Source organism: Eumetopias jubatus, unplaced genomic scaffold (genome assembly GCF_037043125.1).
Source record: "Eumetopias jubatus isolate StellerSeaLion01/CBP00866 unplaced genomic scaffold, mEumJub1_p1.0 scaffold_11, whole genome shotgun sequence".
Classification (NCBI taxonomy): Eukaryota; Metazoa; Chordata; class Mammalia; order Carnivora; family Otariidae; genus Eumetopias; species Eumetopias jubatus.
In genome coordinates this window covers 107,083,792-107,090,958 of record NW_028274817.1, presented here as the reverse complement: position 1 = coordinate 107,090,958, position 7,167 = coordinate 107,083,792, and the positions used below count along the sequence as shown (strand labels likewise).

Genomic DNA, 7,167 nt, shown 5'->3' with positions numbered 1-7,167 from the left:
TACATTTTCCTTCCTGCCCACAGCAGAGTTATGTGACTCCACCCACAAGACACAGTGGTCCCATTGACTGCACTGTTCTCCTGGCTTGGTGGTCTAGTGGCAAACTGGGGGTGATTGCAGTGTTCACCAATGTCAAGAGGGTTCTGACTCCCACAAAGAGAGGCAGGAATTTCCAGGGTGAACACTGAAAATCCCAAGGGATTTTTTTAAAGATTTTATTTATTTATAGCTTTGTGCAGTGGCAGTATCGTAGCCAGTGAGGGTTTTCCGAGGCGCGATTATTGCTAATTGAAACGATTTTATTTATTTATTTATTTATTTATTTATTTGACAGCGAGACACTGCGAGAGAGAGAACACAAGCAGGGCGAGTGGGAGAGGGAGAAGCAGGCTTCCTGAGGAGCAGGGAGCCCAATGCGGGGCTCGATCCCAGGACCCTGGGATCATGACCTGAGCTGAAGGTAGATGCTTAACGACTGAGCCACCCAGGCACCCCGCCAAGGGATTTTTTAAAAAAGATTTTATTTATTTATTTGAGAGAGAGAGCAAGAGAAAGCACAAGTGGAGGGGAGCGGCAGAGAGAGAGGGAGAAGCCCCAATCCCAGGACCTTGAGATCATGAGCTGAAGGCAGACGCTTAACTGACTGAGCCGCCCAGGCACTCCAAAAATCCCAAGGGATTCTTATCATGTGAGGGGATGAGAGGAGGGCAGGCATAGATGGACTTCTATGAGTCTGGGCAGGTAAGGGCTTAAGTATTACATTCCAGACAATACTGAGGGGATTTCTAATTTCAATCCTTTTAGATATATACCCAGAAATGGGATGGCTAGATAATATTGTAGTATTATTTTAAACTTTTTGAGGAATCTCTATTGTTCTCCACAGGAGTTAAATCATTTAACAATGCTACCGACAGTGTACAAGGGTTTCAGTTTCTCCGCATCCTCACCAACACTTGTTATTTTCTGTTTTTTTTAAAAATAGTGGTCATCCTAGTGGGTGTGAGGTGGTATCTCATTGTAGTTTCAGTTTGTATTTCTCTGATAGCTCGTGATGTTGAACATCTTTTAATATGCTTGTTGGCCATTTTTGTATCACTTTTGGAAAAGCGTCTATTTAAGTCCATTGCCCATTTTTAAATCAGGTTATCTAATTTTTTTTTGTTGCTGAGAAACAGGAGTTTTTTATATATTCTGGATATTAACTCCTTATCAGATAGATGATTTGTAAACATGTTCTCCCATTCGTTAGGTTGCCTTTTCACTCTGTCGATTGTGTCCTTTGATTCAGAAAGGCTTTTAAGTTTGATGTAGTCCCATTTGTCTATTTTTTTTGCTTTTGTTGCCTGTTTTTCTTTGTGTATGTATGTCATGTTCAAGAAATTATTGCCAAATGCTATGTCAGGAAGCTTTTCCCCTGTGTTTTCTTCTAAAAGTCTTAGAGTTTTGGGTTTTACCTTTAAGTCTTTAATCCATTTTGAGTTTATTTTTTATATAGTATAAAGGTGTAACTTCATTCTTTTGCACGTGGGTATCCAGTTTTCCTAACACTGTTTCTTGAAGAGTCTGTCCTTTCTCCATTGAGTGATCTTGGCACTCTTGTCAAAGATCATTTGACCATAGAAGTTAGGGTTTATTTCTGGGCTCTCTATTCCCGTAATATATCTGTCTTTATGCCAGACCTCACTGTTTTTATTACTGTGGTTTTGTAATATGTTTTGAAATCAGGAAATGTGAGTCTGTCACACTTTTTTCAAGATTTGTCCTTTTTGAAAATTGTTTTGGCTGTTTAAGTTTCCTTGGGCTTCCATATGAATTACAGCATTTTTTTTTTCCATTCCTGCAAAAAATGCTGTTGGGATTTTGGTAGGAATTGCATTGAATCTGTAAATTACTTCAGGAAATATTGACATCTTAACAATATTAATTCTTCCTATCCATGAACACAGAATGTCTTTATATTTATTTGTGTCTTCTTTCACTTCTTTCAGCAATGTTTTGTAGTTTTCAGTGTACAGGTCTTTCATGTCTCTGGCTGGGTTTATTCCTAAGTATTTTATGCTTTTTGGTATTGTTTTAAATGGAATTGTTTTCTTACTTTCCTTTTCAAACTGTTAGCGTATAGAAACACAGCAGTTTTTTGCATGTTCATTTTGTATCCTGCTGCAACTTCGGTGACTATTAGTTTTAACAGGTTTTTTTGTATGTCGAATCTTTAGGGTTTTGAAGTACCGATTTTTTTTAAAAAAAAAAGATTTATTTATTTATTTGAGAGAGAGAGAGAGAGAGAGAGAGCACAAGTGGGAGAGGCAGGGAGAGAGAGAGAATCTCAAGCAGACTCCATACTGAGTATGGAGCCTGATGCGAGGCCCGATCTCATGACCCTGAGATCCTGACCTGAGCTGAAACCAGGAGTCAGATGTTTAACTGACTGCGCCACCTGAAGTACAGTTTTTTTTTTAAAAAAACAGCCTCATTTGTTAATAAATACCAATTATGAAGAAACAGGAAAATGAGAAACCACAGGGAAAATACAGAAAAAGAACAGCTAACTTGCATTCAGAGGATTTTTAGTTTTTTGATTAGATAATAAAATACACACACACAAGATAAATAGAATTGTTTCCTTGTAACAATCTTTCTACATTGTTTGAAGCAGGTAAAGTGTTCAAAGAATACATATGTTCTTTGACATATATATAATTTTCTAAATGTACTTGTAACATATATTTATATCTATAATATATATTTTTTAATATAACCAAAACACCAATCTTGACTTTATCACAAAAGGTGTGACCTTCAGTTAACCATTCAAACTTCTAAATTTTATTTTGGGGTTAGAAATGAAATACGATATTTCCCATTAAAAAAGCTGTAAAATCAATAAAGCTTAAGAAACTCACTTATAAGCCAAAACTTTGACTTTATGGAAAATTTGTTTAAAGAAATGTAATCTTTTATATAAAAAAGTTAATGTTAACATTTTTAAATAACAATACTAATAAATTATATTATGATAATGTTAAAAAACAGCCTCATTGTAAGATAAAATATTAACGTATGACTGAAATTATGAGTTTCTAAATAGTTCTTGTGTAAGTTGAAACTTCACTAGAGAGGGACTTTGTCCAGATTTCAATAAACCTGAAATTCATGGCACCATCTCTAATTGTATAATACTTACCATTGTCTGTAATATAATGGAAGGAAGTGGGCAGACTTTTTTACTTACGTCTGATAAAATATTCATGCATGTGACATTTTTGTTTTCAATGACATTTCTATTCCTTTACCCTTCTAGGGAGATTTCTGATAACCCCAATTAGTTTTCATCATGCCAGTGCAGATTATAAAACACTGTGTTGGGTTTCTGGAGATTTCTGATTACAGTGAGTGTATTGTATGTGAGGCTGGTGTTTCAGCCTCACGATTACAAAATTCACAGTAAGAATTGATGGGGCTACTGAAGGAAAAGGTCTGACTTTGAGGTTCTTCTTATAGGTCAGTGCCCAGCATCTTCTGATGATGCTCTCAGACGTGCTGTGGAAGAAACAGCCAGAAATGTACTTTCAAAATCTCATTGCAAAGTAGGAATCTCTCTTTCACCAGATTCCTTGCCTGCAAACATTCTTCAGGGTAGAGATTGTTGGCATTCTCAGAGGTAAATGCACACGTGGAAGAAACAAAAACATTCTTTGAACTCTCCACCCTGAGATCGAGCCAAGATCAAGAGTCAGATGCTTAATTGACTGAGCCACCCAGGCACTCCTGAAAACATTCTTACTTTGCTAAAGTTTGAAAGAGTTCCTTTTAACTTTGAAAAATATATTCTGAGACATTGATTCTGAACCGTTTGGGAATTGTGGCAACATCATTGGGTTAATTTTAAACATATCCTATTCTGACTCCATCAAAGTTTTTAGTTGTCAGCCTCAGAATCCACTCTCTCTAGCTTAAGGGGTTTATTCAAAATATTAAATAGCTTTCAGAGTCTTGGAGGTCAGAGAGTTAGGCTTGGAGGCTGCACACGTGGAGAGACAGGCAAAGCTCAATTGCTTCATGCACCTGTCCCACAGGAACCTCCCTGCCAATGTATCTATGACCTTAGATACACCATTCAGCTCTGAGTCCATGGCACCCAGCTAAAATTTTGAAAGCCTTACAACAGTCTTTAATATATAACGGACTATGAAATTTCCTTGCTGATTGAGTCTGAGTCAGGTCAACCGCTCATTTTCAAGAGGAGGAATGACATGGCTTGCACAAGGTTTTGACTCTCGGGCCAGTATAGAGGGTGAGAGTGGGAAGGGATGGGTCTCCTCCAGTCTGGCAAGAGTTGAATTAAAGACGTTGTTGGTGGGCCCAGATACCATCACTGGATTCCTTTCGCTCTTTTGTCCTTGGAAAGATGAGGCTTAGATTCTCTCCCCTACCTGTCCCTAACCTGTCCCTAAGTAACTCTGGGACCTTGGGCAAACCATGCAATCTCTCTGGCTTCAGTATCCCTATCTGTAAAACCCTTGGAGAATCAGGCATGAGCCTAACAGTAAGCTATTATTAGCTTATTTTAATGATGCTAACATCATTATTATTATTATTAAGTGTTCCACTAATCGCCACATGTATGCTATCTCATTTAATTCTCATAACCACCCTGTGAAGTGGATACTTTCATTCAGTTCATTTTATGGATGAGGAATCTGGGCCTAAAGGGGTTCAGAACCTTGCCCAAGGGGGTAAAAAAATCAGAGCTCCCATTTGAGTAGAGAACTGGCTCACTGCAGGGCACCTGCTCTTAACCCCTGCCTCTCCATCTTTAGGGGAAATTCCAGCTTTAAAACTATTGTTCTCTGATTCAACCTTGCTACCTCAGTGGGAATTGAATACCCTTTTTGTTTCTGTAAGACCTATAATTGCCCACCAAACTACACTCTTTCTGGTGTTGGCCCAGCATGATGTAATGACACTTGGCCCTTTCTAACAGGGAAGAGTGTGAGGATTAACGAGGTGATGATTGGTAAGGGCTTTGAGCCTGTTTAATAAAAGCTTGATCTTGGGGCTTCCATATGGGAAAAGAATTATTTTTAATAGGAGTGAGAAACTGATGAGCATTCAATAGCAAGTGGCATTATTTTTTTAGATGGCGGTCTCTTAAACCGCGAGCTATCATTTTGTTTAATGATTTCCAACCTGAATAAGCAGTATAACAAGTGAGCCTAAAATCAGTTGGTCAACCAAAAGGCAAACATTTTTGTAACCAGGAGATCGGGGAGCTTTACAGACTTTAAACAATATAATCGGAGAGCACCCCCTGCCATCTTACCAACTGGCAACATAAAATATGTGGGTTTTAATCATTACACTGAGATAGCTGGAGCAACCAGCTGATAGGAAGCTTAAATCTACTTGATTCTCAGGGGAAAAAATAAGCTTAAAAACCATGTGGTGTGTTTATTTTATTTGTGTGTTTTCAAATCTACTGCAAGGGATTAAGAATTCAAACACTATAAACATTGCCGTCAAGTTACACTCTCTCCTCAAAATGATATGCTAAGCCCGCTGGAAGATACACATAGGGACCGTGGAAGGGAAGTTAAGTACAGGGGCCTGGCTTCCAGCTCTTGGCGTGCTCGAGGGAGCCAACAACACCCACCTTGGCCTAGGCCCTTGCTCTGCTAACACCAATGCCATTCTTCCCTGCGGCATTCATTGCTTTGGACATTTTCATGTTTCCCATGCATACCCTGATCTCCATTAGGTCTTTCCTGCTTTCTGTGTCAAGGCACTTTGAACTTACCCTCATAACCTTATCTATCATTTTTCATCATTACTTGTTAATGTCTGCCTCTCCCACCGTACCGTAAATTCCCCGTAGGTCTAGCCAACCCCTGATGCAGAGTGTGGCACAGAGTAAGGGCTTGATAAATATTTGTAAATTTGTATGTTCTTGTGGGGGAATGGGAGAAGAATGGGAAAGAATAAAAAAAAAACTTTAATAGGATTTAAGATCTTCTTTCATCTTTCCGATGTCTTCATAAAAACGCATGTCATGGGGCGCCTGGGTGGCTCAGTCGTTAGGTGTCTGCCTTCAGCTCGGGTCGTGATCCTAGGGTCCTGGGATTGAGCCCCATGTCGGGCTCCCTGCTTCGCGGGAGGCCTGCTTCTCCCTCTCCCACTCCCCCTGCTTGTGTTCCCTCTCTTGCTGTCTCTCTCTCTGTCAAATAAATAAATAAAATCTTTAAAAAAAAAAAAAAAGAGAGAGCAGGAGCGGGAGGGGCAGAGGGAGAGGGAGAGAGAATCTCAAGTAGACTCTATGATGAGTGCAGAGCCCAATGCGGGGCTTGATCTCACGACCATGAGCCGAAACCAAGAGTCAGATGTTTGACTGTGCCACGCAGGCGCCCTGTCCCGTGGCTCTTTTATCACCACTGCACTCCTTGGCATAGGAGGAGCCTTTAGCAGAATTGGGATGTCTGTGACATTTGTCCTCAGTCCTTCTTCTTTTTTTTTAAAAGTAGGCTCCATGCCCAGTGTGGAGCCCAACATGAAGTTTGAACTCATGAGCCCGAGGTCAAGACTGAGTTGAGATCAAGAGTTGGACGTTCAACCAGCTGAGCCACCCAGACACCCCGTCTTCAGTCCTCTGATGCCACTTAGTTCAGACCCAAGACCATATGCATTCAGTACAGTGGCAGAGCAGTGTGCTGTGGTGTCAGAAAGGTCCCAGTGCAAATCCTAGCCCCACTGTTTACTGGCTGTATGGTTTTAGGCTATCATGGTAGCCACAAAAGTGTTCCACTTGGGCCTCTTGCTTTGTGAGCCTAGTTGACTGAGGTCCCAGCTCCTGCCCCTTCTAGATCCCCTGCTGCATAGCACCCAGGCTGTGCTTCCCTGCTAATGACTAAGCACAGTCAGTGTACCGGTGCAGGTCATTCCTGAGATGTGCGGGACTCTTCCACTGGGCCACCTTGGCTTGAGGACTCCTCATTGACCTGGCTGAGACTTCCCCAGAGCCGTGCCACAGCCCAACACTCTTCCTTTGAACTTCTGCTCCCTTCTGTATTTCCTCTAGGAGGGCCAGACTATCATCACCATCTGAAGGCTCTCCCTGCATTCTCCTGCTCCTTCCCCATGAGCCTTTCCCAGGTGCCGTCCCCCCCCCCC

General features: G+C 40.9%; 1 pseudogene; it reads left to right on the top strand.

The window, feature by feature from the left end:
- Window positions 1–227: 227 nt before the first annotated feature.
- On the top strand, window positions 228–346 carry LOC114223651 (U4 spliceosomal RNA; annotated as a pseudogene).
- The last annotated feature ends 6,821 nt before the right edge of the window (window positions 347–7,167 follow it).